General features: G+C 37.6%; 1 protein-coding gene across 3 annotated transcripts in view; it reads right to left on the minus strand.

Annotated features, from left to right (window-relative positions):
- Window positions 1–18,309, minus strand: part of LOC102473143 (microcephalin) — a gene marked incomplete at its 3' end in the record, with an annotated part of 112,273 nt that overhangs the window by 35,894 nt on the left and 58,070 nt on the right.

Genomic DNA, 18,309 nt, shown 5'->3' on the forward strand with positions numbered 1-18,309 from the left:
TCCTGCTTTTATTCTGGTCATACCTTCTCACATATTTAAGTATTTCAAGGTATCTTTATAGAATGTCTATTGTAGAAAGAAGAACAGTCCATAAATGTTTTTTATCATTGTTATTCAGTGGAAAAAAACATGTAGGACTGTCATCCTTAACAGGAAAACCACTTGTCCAAATACAGTTATACAGAATTAAAAGGAAATCAAAGCAAACATCAAAATGGTAATCATTAAATACTCTACTAACCAGTAAGAAATAATAAATAATAAAACACTGCATTTAATTGAAGCAAAAGCATTTTCTGAAAGTTCTAAAGGAATGAGGAGAGAAAGGATATGAATATTTGGGAAATAGCAGAGTTGATGTTGCTTTAGTGAGATCAAAGGTAGGTCAAATTAAACAAATGTTTTATTAGTGATAAAATGAAACTTATAAAACATTCTTTGAAAATTTTCAGGCTCAGGTACCAGTTTTTTAAACCTGTGAAACTACTTTTCCTTCAAAGAGAAGTGAAATAAAATGGGGCCAACAGGTGATGTGGTGGTTAAGGTGCTGGACTCCCACATGGTCCACCACAGTTCGAGTCCTGGACCTGGGGCTTGAAAATCATGCCAGGTGTGCGTGTGTGTGTGTGTGTTTGTGTGTGCATGCATGCACGTGTGTGTGCTCAAAATTCTGAGAACAGAATGGAGGAGAAGATATTGCAGCACAGCCATGTTCTCTCAGGGTAGTGGTGGGGATTTCTTTCTGTCTCTTTCTGGTGAGTGCATATGCCCTATGGCAAAAACCTTAAAAAAAAGGGGGTGGGAGACAAGAAGATAATCCACATATTTGCAAAGATTATTGACCTTGTTCATCACTGATATAAGCTCATCTAAATATGTGGGCACTACCAGAACCATAAATGTACAAGAATTTGACAATAGAGAAATAAGAGCAAATTAAATAGGACAAAAGATAAATTCTGGAAAATGTCTCCAAGTCACATCCTGAGGAATTCTGTTAGCTAGATTCCAAGTAGTTACATTCCTTAAAATATCCTCAGAAAAACTTTAATCTATAAACTTAAGAGACGCCAGTTCTTACAAGCAAGTAGCTCACCACCTGTAGCCTATATATTGTTGGTGTATTCCCTTTCCAATTTGATAAGTTCTATGCTCTCAAGTTGAGTTCACAGAGAAAATCAGGGCTGAAATCTTTAACTTTCTTTCTTTCTTTTTTTTTTTTTAAAAGAATTACTTTAACTTTATTGATTTATTTATTTCAATTTAACCTGAGAGAGAAAGCGAGGGAAAGTGAGAAAGCAAGCCGCCAGGTCCAGGACTCAAACCACCGTCGGCCATGTAGGAGTCCAGTGTCTTTAACCACGTCACCTGCTAGCACCTTCCTTTCTTATATTAACAGTTTCATAACTTACTTAATGTTTTTATTAGTTGCATTTCAGAGACTTTGACTACTCAGCTTACTTTTTCTAAAAAATGTATGATTTCTCAATATTCTCAAATAAAGTAATAGTGATCAATACAGCATCAGTATCAGTTTTGAATATTCATTATATAGAAAAATATTGACTTTCATAACAAAATAAACAAACAGAGGAAAAATTACATTCAGATAATTTATCATTGATGTTAAATTATTAATATAATACATATGCATAATCTAATGAATTAAGATGTTTTATCAGGCAAACTTGATACCTAAAGCTAAATTTCCACTAAGTTTATACATACACCCATCTCCTGACTCTGGATGTGGAAAGAGACTAGAAGCAAAGAAATTCGAGGACACCTGATGGCAGATCTTGTTTTGCACAATCCATTCTCCCCTTGATGGAGCAGGGGCTGGGGTGGGGAAAGTGAAAATGAGTCCAATACATCTCAGCATTCTAGTAAAAAAGATGTGCTTAAAGAATACAGCATATACAATAAATAACTTAAAGGAGCTCTCACTAGCTCAATCTGAGTACCTCCACTTCCTCCCAAAATTAACAGTAATGAACATATCTCCCCCCAAATAAAATAAGAATCTATGAGGCCATATGGGGTGATGGCAGGACAAGGACAAGACAGCTGCAGGGTATGAAGAGGGTGAGGGGAAGTGAAGGATGGTGAGTTAGATGCTCTCAACGTCTAAAAAACAGAGATGTAGACAGATGGCACAGAAAGACTGACCTCTGCCTTGAATTCCTTGTTGTGGCCTGAAAAACAAAAACAAAAACAAAAACAAAAAACCTTGCTCAACTTGCTTAACTCAGATGTAGGGCAGAAATACCTTTCACTAACCACTGTAGGTAAAAGCCCAAACTTGCCAGCCACTTAGAAAATGAATGAAGAATAGCTGGTTCCTGCAATCTCACAGAAAGAAGGAGCAATGGGGGGACTCTGCAATTCCAGAAATAGGAGGACCAACAGGCGGTCCCAAGCCAAGTCTCTAGGCTTGAGCTCATCAGCAGAGATCCCTATCTAGTCTACTGTGGAGGAGGAGCAGCTCTCTGGCCCACAGTCATTTACTACCTTAAATTCCATCTGTCAGTACAACCTCCTACCATATTGGGAGCAGTCAGGTTTGGGTGTACAAGAAACAAACACCTGAAAATAGACTCTGAGGAATTTTTCTCCATAGCTGTCTTGGCAGCAGAAGGAGAGACACTCCTCTCTGAATCTTCAACATAATAGGGAAATTGGCACAGATCTTACACATGTCAGAGAAAGGTGCAGGAACACACAGTTACAGAAACACACTCCAAGAAAGTAGTAAGAAGTGAGTATACCACCGGATGACTAAAAATCAAAGCAGAGCTGGAAGAAATAGGAGTAAATCAGGAAATACCTTCCCTTCAAAGGATCATCATTCCTTGCCAACAATGAATAAAATACAAAAGATCACAGAAATGTCAGAAAAAGAATTTAGAATGTGGGATATCCTTTGTAGGTAACTTGACATTTCTCTCTTGCCAATCTTAACCACAGTTAACAATACACAAGAGAAAACAGTGAAGCAATTGCAGGAGATGAGAAAAATCCTTTCATGACATGATGGAGGAATCCCATAGGGAGTTTCAGACAGGAATCAAAGAGAACTTTTGGAGATAAAGAGTATGTTGCAGAAAATCAAAACCTTCCCTGAAAGTATCAAAGGTTGATTAGAACACTCAGAAGAAAGCATCTCTGACCTTGAAGAAAAAAACCTCTAATGTAGTCAAAGCAATGGAAAAGAATACAGGAATAACCATTAAAAATGAAGACAATATAAGGGAAATTCTAGATAGCATGAAACAGCCAAATATTCACATAATAAGTATTCCAGAAGATGAAGAGACAGATAAAGGCATATAAAACATCTTCCGTGATATATTAGCTGAAAACTTTACAAATTTAGAAAGGCATAGAGACATCCAAATCTAGAAGATACAAAGGACATCAAATAGATACAACATAAGAAGATCCTCAGCAAGGCATATTATAGCCAAGTTGGTAAACAAATTTAAGAAAAATATGCAAATTTGTGATATTTTCTGGCTAGTATTACTATCTCAAGAAACTGACTCATACCTCCTTTCTTTTATTAATTTATTTATTTTACAGTCTTGCACTGAACATCATCACAGCATACAAAATGTGATCTCCCATCCACAATACGCTGTAAAGTGGCTTAATCAAACATCATGTTATCATCAATAATTTTCCATTACTTGTTTCGTGTGTGTGTGTGTGTGTGTATGTACATACGCAAGAAACAAAAATATATATTTTCCCCTATTTTTCACACTCTGCCATTTCCCACCCTCCTCCCACACTTTCTCTGGTATCTGCTGTTGCTTTCCATTCCTTTTATATTTTTTTTCCTGCATTCCACATTTCATTTGATTCACAAAATATCTTAATTAATCTAAATACTTTCAATAGCAAGTTCAGCTGATATATACATATCTGTTAACACATGTTAACTTTAGGGATAAAACTCTGTGGGTAGAATGAATATACTATAAAGTAGCACCTAGCTAAGGCTATATAACTTACTTTGGTCATTAAATAGGTATTTTTTTAAATATATTTTTTAATTTCAAGAAAGGCAGTTTTGGGAACCAGCAGTTAGTGTAATGGCTATGTCACTGGAATCCCAAGTAGTCAACCGCGGTTTGCGTCCCAGACCCGGTGGCTTAGAACTCACGCCGGGTGCGTGTGCGTGCGTGCCCAAGATCCCGAGAGGAGAATGGAGGAGAAGGGATTGCGGCGTGGCCATCCCCCTCTGGGGGGTGATTCCTTGCTTTCTGTCTCTATGTCTCTCTGTCGAGCGCACATGCCCTGTAGCGAAAACCTCTCCAAAAAAAAAAAAGAAAAAAAAGAAAGGCAGTTTTAGCTTGAATAAATCAAAATAAAAAAATGTTAAGAGAACTTTGCTTAAGATTTAAAGCCAGGAATCAAATTTTGTTTCCTACTATTTCTGTTCAAATAGTAGGTACATGGATCTGTCCACAACTCAAGAGAAGACAAAAGTTCTTTACTCTGGAAAACAAAGTACAGAAGATCAGCAATGTTTAAGTCAAAAGTCATAAAATTCTATTTCACCAGTTGAGATTCATGTACTTTATCTTCTGTTGTGGTCCAATCTTTCCGCTTGAATTCTGGAAGATAACATTCAACTCTGGACTTGTTCCTACTATTAAGCTGTCCATTTTCTTAGTTGTTTTTGAACTCTTATGTATGTGTGCTGAGGTCCAGCCTCGGCGGGGGTGGGTTGACTCGTCAGAGGTGGCACAGGAAAGAAAGACTGAGAACTCAGGTCAGACTCCTCCATATGTGTGTCTGACTTTAGTTTTCCTGAGATAGCACTCCTTTCAGAACTTCTTGGAGAACTGGCCTGGTGTTGGTAAATTCTTTCAGGTTTTATTTATCAAGAATGTTATTGTCTTCTCTTCCCATAAGAAGGGTAATCTTGCAAGATATAGTACTCTTGGTTGAAACTGTTTTCACTCAAAACTTAGAGTATGTTTTCTCATTCCTTTTTGCTCACTCACATTATTTCTTTTCTTTTCTTTTTCTTTTAAATTTTTTTTTTGAGAGGTTTTTGCTATAGGGCGCGTGCACTTGCCAGACAGACAGAGAGAGACAGAGAGACAGAAAGCGAGAAATCACCCCCCAGGGGGGATGGCCATGCCGCAATCCCTTCTCCTCCATTCTCCTCTTGTGGTCTTGGGCATGCACGCACATGTGCCCGGTGTGAGTTTAAACCACCGAGTCCGGGACTCGAACCATGGTTGACTACATGGGAGTTCAGCAACATAGCCATTATGCTAACTGCTGGTCCCCTCACAATATCTCTGATGAGAGGTCCACTGTTAGCCTGATGGGATATCCATTGTAGGTACCTTGACATTTTTCTTTTGCCAATCTTAGTATCTTGTCTTTGTCTGTGGTTTTGGTTAATCTGGTTATAATGTCTCTTGGAGAAGATCTTCTTGGGTTGATCCTATTTGGAGTCCTTTGTATTTCTTGGGTCTGGATCTTTGAATATCTCTCTAGGTTTGGAAAGTTTTCTTCCAGGATTTCATGGAATAGATTTATCAATGCCCTTATTATCTCTTCACCTTCTAGGATACTGATTATCTGGATGTTTGGATGTTTAATGATATCTAGTATTTCTTGTATATTATTCTCATTTTCAGGGGTTATTTTCTCAGTCTTTGTGGTGGATTTTTACTAGTCCAGCGATACTATCTTCTACATCTGAGATTTGATTTTCTGTATGATCTAGTCTGCTTTTAATACTTTTAAGAGAGATTTTGACTTCCTGTATTATAGCCTTCATCTCCAACAGTTACATTTGATTCTTTTATATGGTGTGTATTTACTCTTTCAGCTCTTGTAAACACTTCATCTCCTGGAACTCATTGGTTCTCTTCTGGAGTTCACTGTCTCTTTTTTTCATCTCTGTTAGTTTTGTCATTATGAATATTCTAAATTCTTTAACAGACATTTCCATGAGTTCCATTATACTGTCTGTGTATGAAGAGGAGTTATTCTTTTCCCTTGGTGGAGAGGTATTTTCTTGGTTCCTCATAGTTCTTGTGCCTTTGAGGTGATTTCTAGTCATCTGATGGATTGGTTATTCGTTTCCTCCTAATGTCTACAAGTTCAGTCTGAGTGATCAGAGGCACACAGGAGGAGGTGGTCTACAAACTCTTTGTCGTTCTCCATACTTCCTTTCAACTCTTTAAGTATTATACCATATTTTTAATTATCTAAGCTGTTTCTGATCCCTAGTTTCCTATCTGTTGTCCTTTTTGTTAGAACTTCATCTAAGGAAATGGAATGAGATGGTTAAAAAAAATTAAAACCAAAAATCGTAAAAAAGATACAACCCTTTCAATGTTGAGGTTGATATTTAATGCTAGGTTTGGAAAGTTTTCTTCCAGGATTTCATGGAATAGATTTATCAATGAATTAATTTACAAATTAAATTACAAATAGCAAATTTATTTAAAAATGAAAAGTAGAAGATACTTCTGCAGAAAAACAAAACAGCATAACTTCAAAAAACTTCAAAATTGAAAATTACTGATGAAGACCAGAACAAGTTTCCAAGTTTCTCCAGTTTGATAATCACTGTATATTATTTTCTTACATAGACTCACCAATGATATATGAACTAAATCTTAATACATAGCCAAAAGCTACAAAAGTGTATGCCAAAATCTATTGAGATACCTCATTTTATTTTTTTTAACAAACTGTAGAAATGCCTCATTGATTCTGAATTGCAGTTTATATATGTCACTCTTCCATTTAACCATTTTTCTTCTGAGTGCTCCTGGTTTTATTCAATTTTTTTTAAAAAAATTTAAGTTATCCTGAATTAATATTCAATAACTCATATTCCTTAATCAACAACTTTCAAAAAGAGAAAAGGGTTAAAATGACTTACGGAAAGGCAAAGTAATGAACATCTTATGACTGGGGAAGAAATAATTGTCTCTCCAGTGAAGAGATCAACAACTAACCATATTTACAGTAAAATTTTGGACAAATGTAAATAGCTATACATTTCTATATGTGTACATTAAATTGTATCTCAGGAACATAACAAATGAAGCAACTTGTCCTTTATGAAAACATCTCTCTGATGTCAATGGAAATAAGCCATAAGGTTTGCTCGCCTTTCTTCCTCTCCTCCTCCCTTCCTGCCTTTGGTTTACTCTTGGCTTCATCCTCAGGTTGTAGCAGTTCCAAGAGATAGATCCAGTCATTTCTTCCCAGGACTATCTTAAGTGAGAGAACTTCTTTTTTCCCTCAAAAAAACCTCCCAGTAAGACTTCCCTTCTCATCTTATTGGACTCAAGTGAGTCATAATCCCAAACTAATTTCTGGTAAGAGACACAAAATGATCGTGGTTAGTTTGGACTAATCATCTGAGACAAGAATGGACTGGAGGAGGTGGGGCAGCATGACGGCAAAGAGGAACAGAGGGTAGGTAACCAGTATGATCAGTTCCCTGGCAAAGTGGCTGCTCACTAAAGAACAAGTATTTAAACCAGGGAGGCACAGATTGAGTATCTTCTACTTATCTAGGTTCCTTTACTCGCAAAGAATCTTAATTTTTTTTTCAAATATAAGGATTCAAATATGCTATTTTGACAAATTATTATGCTGTTTTTCTCCATATCTCAAATAGATTAATTTGATATTCCCAAGTTAACATGGTATCATCAAACTGTGTACTCTGCAACTGAAAAATGAAGCAGACAATTCCACAGAGGATGAAAGGGTTACTATCAGAGAGTAATTTATAGAAAGGCAAACATATTCGGTGGAGGCTGATTCTCCCTAAGCAGTTGCAGTGTCCTACTCCAGTTAGCTGGGACCTTAAACAACAGGAACAAGCCTGGGAGGAAGGTATGAATATTCACGAATTAGAGATCTAAGGTATGTAGCCTCCCTACTATAAAGGGCAAGGAAGCAAAGCTATCTTAGCTAGGAGTTCTGAGTGACTGTTCCATGCAGGATTTTACCTCAACCAGAACCAGTACTGAATTAGCTGAAACATAGTGGAAGAGTGGAGGGATACAGAGATGATGTAAGTTTGTTTTACTTATAGACTTGCACAGTAATCAGGTAGCTAGCGTCATCAAAATATGTATTTAGTAGTCTGGAACTTTGAAATTAGCAGCTATGCCTTTTTAAATCACACCTGTGCATTTCTCCTTTGCAGTGCATTGAATGTCTACCTACAGGTCTCAAGTAAACTTCTTCAAATATCTCCTCTTTGCCTTGTGGGTCGCTCCCAATAAGCAATATTCTCTGACCTTGGCTTCTGTTTTCTTGTAGCCCAAGATGACCACTGAGGGCACAGGAAGGATCCACCCTGAGTCTCCCTCATTTCACCACCTTTAGTCCAAAACATGTTTGATGGTTTCTTTTTAATTTTTCTTTCATTATTTCTTTCTTTTGTAAAGGTTTTTGCTATAGGGTGCATGCGCTCGCAAGAAAGACAGAGAGAGAGAGAGAGAGAGAGAGAGAGAGAGAGAGAGAGAGAGAAAGCGAGAAATCACCCCCCAGGGGGGATGGCCACGCCACAATTCCTTCTCCTCCATTCTCCTCTCGGGATCTTTGGCATGCATGCACACGTGCCCAGCGTGAGTTTAAGCCACCGGGTCCGGGAGTCAAACCCCCATCAGCTACATGGGAGTTCAGAGACATAGCCATTACGCTAACTGCTGGTCCCACACACTTGATGGTTTCTGAACCACACATTTTATAATGCATGCAAAATCAGGCATTCCATATTGGACATAGAAAGCATACTTTTTAAAAATGGAGCTCTTTGAAGATTGTGTTTAATGTTTTCTATAGAAATATTTTTTTCTCATGCATACCAAGAAAAAAAATAACCTGCTAATAGGAGTTGAAATCAACTGTTAGGCCATCAAGAGGCAGCTGGTTTTAAATGGCTTCATAAAGCAGCATCTGCTGGCGACATCCACACACCTGTCATAACGAGCACATTCCAACCATTGCCAACTTTGGGTACACTTTCCCAAAAGTAATTTATCAAAGTAATTACATATCATTTAAACATCTGTGTTAGAAATCAAAAGCACTTTAGATCTTTGTAAGCTCATCTGTCAAACTATCGGCACTCAAAGGACGTACTCACAAGATAGGCCCTATCTCACTGTGTACAGAGGATCTGAACAATGGAAATTATTTACGAGAACATTTATAAGGGGTGTCATATTTGAGGAAGTGTGGCAATTCCTCTAAATGTGTAATGACAACATATTCATGCTGAATTTTCAAGAAAAAAAATAAATGTCACCTGTCATTTGGATGAGTCACTGCTCTTTCAACTTGAAAGCTAAATTTAAATAAAAACCACCCACAAGAGTAGATAATTCCAGCCAAATACACTCTCTAATGGCAAACAGCCAAAGTTCTGGAATTACTGCACATCATAAAACCACATTCACAAATACTAACATCTCTATTACAGCAGTGGAATATCATTCCAGAATCTTTCTCTTAGAGAAAAGAGTAGGCAAAATCTCTCTATTGTAACTGAAAAGTGATTCTAATATCCTATTTTCTTATTCAAGATAGCTTCTATATCCTTCTAGCTATCTTCTTGCCTGTTCCTAGATAGCTTATCAAAATTATATCTGTATGAAACCTTTTTAGCTCTCTGTGGCAGTCTAATACTTCTTTTATTCCCTCCCCACTAGTACCTTTCTACCTTCATTCCACTGCAAGATTCATTCTTTGGAGAAACCAAACCCAAATTAGCTATAAAATGTACTCCTTTCACAATAAAGACATGTTTGGGGTTCTTTGAAATATACTTTTTCCTTCAGCACCTCCATGTGACTGAGAAACGAAAACAACCTAAAAAAAGAGGTCATGGTACCCAATAAATAGCACATATTAGTATATTATGTGCAGTTTATGAAGGTCTGTTGATAGATCAGTATTTTAGGATGGTTCTAATGATATTAAAAATGAGAAAAGTGTTTGTTAGAAAATTCTGAGAAAGCAAATCCCCAAAGAAGGCATTGTAGACTAAAAAGCTCACCTCTCCTACCTCCTAGGATGATAGTGTACAATTTCCTGCTAATGACCTGAAGTGATGTGACTCCATTTCACCCCTATAACAAAGACTACTAATGGGAGGATGACCATCAACTCAGAACCATTTGAGGAGCTTTCAAAAAATATACCTGTTCCTGGGCTAGTAAGTGGTGTGGGGGTTAAGGCTCTAGACTCCCACATGGCCAACCATGGTTTGAATCCTGGATCTGACAGCTTGAAAATCATTCTGGGCATATGTGTGTGTGTGTGTGTGTGCCCATGCAGCCTGGCCATACCCTCTGTGGGACAGTTTCTTACTTTCCCTTTCACTGTCTTTCTCTCTGGTGAAAACATGTGCCCTATGGTGAAAACTTTAAAATGTATTTTATATTTATATATTTTCTATGTTTTCATACACACACACACACGCCCTTTTTTTTCCTCCCTCTAGACTGACAGATTCTGTTTTTGGTCCAGGTGTGACTGTGGTCAATAAATCCAATAAAAGACATAATTAGAACCATCTTGGAACTTTAGAGGCCATTTTCACTGAAATGGAAAGGAGAATGGAGAAGGGAGTAGGGCATGGACATTCCCCCGGAGGGTGATTTTCACTTTCTGTCTCTCTATTTGTCTCTACAGTGAGTATACATGCCATACAGCAAAAATTTCTCTCTAAGAAAAAAAAAAAAACCAAAAAATTTACTCAAAAAATAGAAAGGAAATTAATTTGCCCTTTGTTCACCCAGCATATTTATTAAACATCTATTTTGTGTGTGGTACTATATTATGCTGAGTTTTAAAAGATGAATGGGACATAGTCTATGTCCTAATAGGCTCATATTCTAGCAAAAATGTGACAATAAGCAATTATTTAAACATATATAAAATAATGCTCATCAATTTTTGTCTATTTCATTTAAGACACTTTTAGCAATTTAAGTGTTCTACCTGGTGTGTATTTCCTTTTAAAAAAAATTACTATTAAAATCAGTATACTATATTTGGTCCTTCATTTCTCCTCAAGCCTCCAAGATTAAGAAAGCCATCTGTTAACATTTCTGTGCTCTGACCCACAGCTTGCCCTCTCATGGAACAATCTAGATTGCCAGAGATGGCTCAAATATGAGATTTAAAAACATAGCTACTTATGAAAAGCTGTCCAGTTGATAACTCATGTTAAAATTTTTGCTGTAGATAACAATATTTTGAACAATAATATCAACACTGAAAAGCCTAGACATAGCTGAAGAGAATAATACTGTTTTTTTTTTTTGGTGTATTTTTACCATAGTAATAGTATTAGTACTATATTTTACTTCTGTAGGTTCGGTCTAATGATATTAAACAAGTAACAAAAAATAGGTCAACATTTGTCAAAACATTTTTATTTTTCCTTTTGAAAAGATGTCTATCTTTCCTTGTCAATGGCCTACACATTATAAATTAGGACTACATGGGCAATGAAATAGCTTAACGGGATTCTAGAAAAAGGCCTACCAAGTTCATAAATAAGTTTAAAAAAGATGAGTGATTTCCCCCAGATTTGTAGAGTGACTTTTCTTATTGAGAATATTAAACTAAAAAAACTCTAATGGAAGTTACAGCTCTGAAATTATAATTCTTTTGTTTATTTTTACTTTTTAAAAGAAACTGAATTATTGTCTTATTAAATATTTAATTGTCTTTTGCTACCAATTATCTTAAAAATCTTTTCAGAGGGGGACTAGCAGGTGATGTAGGAGTTAAGGTGGTGGATTCCTACATGGCCTACTGCAGATCGAGTCCCAGACTTTGCAGCTTGAAACTCACACTAGGTGCACATGTGTATGACCAAAATCTCTAGAGGAGAATGAAGGATAAGGTTTTGCAGTGTGGCCATTTCCCCTTGGGGGTGATTTCTTTCTGTCTCTCTGTCTCCCTCCGTCTCTCTGGCACGTGCATGTGCTCTATAGCAAAAATCTCTCAAAGAAAGAAAAGCTTTACTGGGGATTGGTCCTGTAGGGCAGCAGGTAAGTGCTTTGCAAAGAAAGTTGGATCACACAGGTCAACAGCAGTTCGAGTCCTGATCCAGTGGCTTGGAAAACACACAGGTGTATGTGTGTATATGTCCAAAATGCTGGTGGGATCGAGAAATGGAGGAAAAAGGATTGCGGCATGCCCATGTTGGGGATGCTTTCTCTCTCTCATTCTGCCAAGTGCATGTGCCCTCTAACAATAAAAAACTCCAAAGGTTTTCTTTTTTAAAATGACCCTATGGATTCAGCTATTATTTCCAGTAATGGTAGACACTAAGAAGCTGGAACAACCACCTCATTATGAACCATTAGAAAAGCTGGACAAGGGGGCCAGCAGGTGGCATGGTGGTCTAGGGTGCTGGACTCCCACATGGCTGACTGCGATTCAAGTCCCAGACCTGGCGGCTTGCTTTCTCACTTCCTCTCTCTCTCTCCTTCTCCTCCCTTTCTCTCTCTCTCTCTCTCACTTACACATACACACATACACTTTTCTTCTCTGGTCAAATAAAAATAAATAAATAAATAAATGGTTAAATAAAATAATTATTTTTTAAAAAAAGAAAGAAAAGCTGGACAATATACAAACAAACAATCACCAACAATGTAAAGACACTAAACACCTAATAACATAGTGATTTATGGAAAAGAAACCCTAAGCAAGTGAATCTAAAACTCCTATTTCCCTGGGAATAGTTGGTCTGATAATATCAAACAAATAACAAAATATTATACCTGATTTGAAGATAAATAAAAAAATACCTGGGTATATTAAATATTGAACATATAATTAAATACTAAGAGAAACAATAGATACTAAAAACAGAGTTATCAGTCATAGATTTAAAAATAAATGTTTAACATGCTAAAAAATATAAGATAAAATTAATAATTTTGACAGAGAACTGGAAATGATAAAAAATTCAAATAGACCACAAAATATGCTTTAAAAATATTAAAAACTAAATATGGGGCTGGCCTTCTGGTGTAATGATTTACAGAGCTAGAATCCACATGGCTGACACTGAAGTGCAAATCTTGGTTCCAGAGGCTTTTAAAACATGCTGGCTGCATGTGCATATGTGCTCAATATTCCAACAGATGAGAAATGGAGACGAGGTTGTGGTGTGACCACACACAATGAGGCAGTGCTTTCTCCCTCTCTGTCTTTGTCTCTCTCTCTGGCAAAATAATGACGATGATGATGATGATGATAAAAACCTTAGCTATATAAGTCTTAGAATTTTTTTTAATCGCTAGAGGATACATGCACTGACCAGAGAGAGATAAAAACAGAGAGAGTGCCCTCACAACAGAGCATGGTTATATCCCAATCCTTTTGCCTTCATTTCTCCATTCCATCAGAATTTTAGGCATGCTCATACACATGCCCAATGTGTTTTTAATCCTTGTAGTTGGGATACAAACTGCATTCAGCTATGTGGGATCTAGCTCTGAATGCGCAGGGCTTAGAATCCTTGTACTTTGGGGCTGGACCTCAGTACTCAGGTTTTTACAGCAGAACAGAGTTATAAAGACTGAAGAGCAAAATGAAAAATAAATCAATAGAAAATATCTAAAATAAAGTAAGGAGTGTAGAAATATAGAAAAATCACAAGGCTTGGGCAAGTGAAGCAAAGGATAACATATGTAACTGCAATCCTAGCTGTGGGAGCATGAGAATATGGGCAGAAGAAATAAGGGCTGAAAATTCCCCAGAGAAGACCAAAGACATGAAGGCCGGTGGCCCTCAAGCGGGCTGACAATAAAAACAGCACTCAGGTAAAACAATTAGTCAGTTTAACTATAGACAGCCCCACATGAGGAAAAGCTACGCTCGGACCCTGACTGGTCTACTTCTTAGAGTCTCTAGTACCCATTCCCAGGGCACACCTTCCACCAAGACTACACTACTCTATCTGCAGGATCCATGCTTTCCAATCTTTCTGTCCTACCCTGCACCTTAATGTCACATAGAATTCAGGTTGAAGACTCTTTTCTTAAAAAGAATTATTTAAGTTTATTTATTTACTAATTTAATTTGGTGAGAGAGGGACACAGAGAGAAAGAGAGAAAGCAAGTCATCAGGTCTGGGACTTGAATCATGGTTGGCTGGTCATATGGGAGTCCAGTGCTCTTAAGCACCATGCTACCTGCTGGCCCCCAGGTTGAAAAAGTCTTATCTGACCAGCTCTGTAGTGCTTCCCACAGAGGTCATCACCTCTGTCTGCTATTTCAAGTTTAAAATTAAAAAGAAGAAAAGATAAGGACCATGAGACAAATCTGTTTCAAACCATTTTCATAACTATGGAAACAGCATAAAGTAAGCTAACTCTCACACAAAAATAGGAGCATACCAGTCTTGCATTTCAGACACTGGCATATCTGCATTTCAGCAGAGGCATGTGCTTCAGTAATTACATGATGAAAAGACAGTTCTGTAACCTTTTCCTTTTTCTTTATTAAAATTAAATTATAAGATTTATTCTAGGAAACAATAACATCTTTTATGCTTGATGGAATCTAATTTCGTAACATGTATTTGTACACAAAAATACCAAGGTCTCATTCCTTCTGCTATTAGCAAGATGTGATAATGAAGGTGAATTATTTCCCTTCTCTGAGGGTTAATTTCCTCCTTATTAAAGGAGAGAACTGTACTAAAATGGTAACTGTCAAGAACTGGTAGGCACTCAGTGCTAGTCTATAAATGCCACCTTGGAGACACTGGTCCAGAGGATCTCAAATGGAACTAGCAATGCTGTATATTTAAAAAGTTCCAGATCTCGTGGAGAATTTTGATGAGGCTTCCAAGAATGAGGCAAACTGAATTGAGTCAACTTCTGAAAGGGATAAACTTGACGAAGTTACTGGGAGCTGCTATTTTATATTATGACTGCTTTTTAAAATTCTGTTTTGTTTATGGATCTGATAAAATCTAGATCTGTAATATTTTTAAGTCGAAGCCCCTTGGACACTGCAGCTCTTTTCAGTTTTTGCTTATACGCAGTTCATTCTTTGCAGCTAATTAAGCTGAAGAAGCCTGGGAATAAAGTTTGGAACAAAGGTTAATAAAGTTCTTTGCCTAGTATAAAAAAAAGAAAAAAAAAGTGCTATGGGCAATTTTTCATACATAAACAGAAGTGATGGGTCCTTTTTGGCATAAGTAGTCTAAAGTATGAGAAGTTTAATAATACTTTTTTTAAAGTTTCAAAACGTTAGAAAAAATTCGAGCAAGTTATGTAACTATTTTTTTTTTGATAAGTTTTTTTGCTATAGGGTACGTGCACTCGCCAGAAAGACAGAGAGAGACAGAGAGATAGAAAGCAAGAAATCACTCCCCGGGGGGTGGCCACACCGCAATCCTTTCTCCTCCATTCTCCTCTTGGGATTGTTGGCACTCATGCACATATGCCCGGTGTGAGTTTAAGCCACCAAGTGTGGGAGTTTAAGCCACCGAGTGTGGGACTCGAACCGCAGTTGACTACATGGGAGTCCAGCGACACAGCCATTACGCCAACTGCTTGGTAACTATTTTTTTAAGAATTCATTTTTTTTATGAGGTTTTTGCTATAGGGCGCGTGCACTCGCCAGACAGACAGAGAGACATTGAGACAGAAAGCGAGAAATCACTCCCCAGGGGGGATGGCCACTCCACAATCCCTTCTCCAGTGTCCCTCTGGGATCCTGGGCACGCACGCACATGTGCCCGGCATGAGTTTTAAGCCACCGTGTCCGGGACACGAACTGTAGTCGACTACATGGGAGTCCAGCGACATAGCCATTACGCTAACTGCTGGTTCCATAAGAATTAATTTTGTTATTATTATTTAAAAAATTTGATCAGACAGACACACATACAGAGAGAGAAAGCAAGCCATCAGGTATGGGACTTGAACTATGGCTGACCAAGTGGAGTCCAGCACCTTAACCACCATGCTACTTGCTGGCCCAGTAACTAAATTTACTAAAATATTTTTGTTCTGAGCCCGTTGATTGAAGGCAGATATGTAATAAGCATGCATATTTTATTTTCCTATTTGACACTTATTCTTTTAATCATAGTCATGACTATTAACCCTCCCACTTTTATGTAGTATTTGATCTCTTAGTATTTGATCTCTAGAACCATGCTGGAAACCAAACAGGTATTAGTCTCCTACCCAAGTGTATTTGAGGTAAGATCTTTCACATGAAAGAGACTACATACCCACCCAGGATGCACATCTCTAACCCAATGCTTTTCACAGACCCAGCCCATCAGGTCAAGGGCTCTCACCCAGCAAAGGCAGCTAGGTTATATGTTTGAAATACTAACTTCCATACTGGGCAAATGAGAAAGTTAAACCTCATATGTTTTTGTCACACAGGATGGAGTATTTTTATGATGAGTAACAAGAAACTAAATAAATAATTATTTACTGAGCTTTTTTTAAAATGCCAGGCATAGTACCAAGCACTGGAACAATAGAGATGAGTAAGGTAAAACTGCTTCCTGAGAAGGGACAGAAAGTAGGAAAACAATCCCAGAAGATCTGAGGCAGAGCTGGATGAGCTGCCATGGAATGGAGGGAATGCTTAATACAGATAGGTTGAATGGATATCAAAAAATATTTTTTTTCTTTCTTTTTTTTCCTAAAGGAAACAGATCAAGTGGTCAGGCAGCAATTAGGAAGAAGACTGGGAAACAGGAAAACAAAAATATAAACTTGGCCATGAGGATTACAAACTACTACAAAAGGCACAATCACTGGAGGTACACATTGGGGCAGGTCCATAAAGCTTTCACAGAGTCAGGAATAATCAATGCGATTATACAACAGGATGCCAGCTGTGTGTACCACTAATGCTATGAAAACTTTACAATTTCTCTCCCCATAAATCTGTAGGTTTAGCTAGAACATGGTTCCTTTACATATTTTGCTCCATTTTTTTTTCTTTATTTCCCCTGAGGCAATTTGGGAAGCACCATAGAGAAATCAATTTCTACAAATTACAAAAGACTTTCATTGAAATCCATGTAATTTCAAATGCCATGTAGCCACTGTCAATACAAGAAATGAATTTCTCTTCCATAGGTCAGAAACAGTTGTTTATCTGTACTGGCCTGAGTGTTGGGTGCCCTGGTAATAGATTCCATTTATTGTTAACAGCTATCCTTTTCATCTCTTGCTTATTTACTAGTACAGTTTTTCCCTATCATTTTGTATTTAGATTTCACTACATGTATGATATTTCCTTGGCTTCATAAAAGTGAGGCATAAGAAAATACTAAGTGGCTAATTTTAAATGTAAGCAATAAGAGTAGATATTGACTTGAAAATCCTTCTTACATTATTCATACAAGCATACCCTGGGATATGAAAACTATTCTGAAGGAAGAGCTAGGTGTTTCTTTTTTATTACTTTTTTTAAAAAAAGAATTACTTTATTTAACTTTATTTACTATTATTATTTTCCAGTTCAATCAGAGAGAGACAGGGAGGGAAAGCAAGAAAGCAAGCTGCCAGGTCCAGGACTTGAACCACGGTCGACCATGTGGGAGTCCAGCGCCTTTAACTACCACGCCACCTACTGGCCCCTAAGTGTTTCTTTTTTGCCATAAGGCATGTGCACTCATGAGAGAGAGAAAGCGACAGAGAGAAGAAAAGTAAGAAATCACGCCCCTACTTAGGAGGGATGGCCACACTGCAATCCCTTCTCCTCCATTCTCCACTTGGGATTTTGGGCTAGGATGTATACACACCTGATATGACTGTCAAGCTGCCAGGTTTGGTACTTGAACTGTGGGCAGCCATGTGGATTCCAGTGCCTTAACCACCATACCACCTGTTGGCCCCAGAGAGCTAGGTTTTGAAGCCCAAAATGCAAAGGAGTAAGTGTCCCCAAGTATTAGTATGCAAACCTTTCCTTCTGATGGATTCAGGTCAAACATTGATTGGTAAACAAAAGAAAGATGTTTGGGCTCTTCACTGTCTACCTTAGAAACGTTTATTCAGATTATAAAAGAGCAATAAATGCTGGCACAAATAACATTCTCTGCTATTGGATGAAGCTGTAGGTATTTTCACAACCATTCATTGACAAAGCAGTATGAGAAAGTTTGTTCTCTCAATAGTAACTCTTCGTTCTTTTTTTTTAATGTCAAAGGGCATATATGAGAGAGAGAGAGAGAGGGAGGGAGAGAGGAGAGAGGAGAGAGGAGAGAGGAGAGAGGGGAGGGAGAGGGGGGGGG

This window comes from Tupaia chinensis, unplaced genomic scaffold, assembly GCF_000334495.1.
Source record: "Tupaia chinensis unplaced genomic scaffold, TupChi_1.0 Scaffold000338_1, whole genome shotgun sequence".
Taxonomy (NCBI): domain Eukaryota; kingdom Metazoa; phylum Chordata; class Mammalia; order Scandentia; family Tupaiidae; genus Tupaia; species Tupaia belangeri.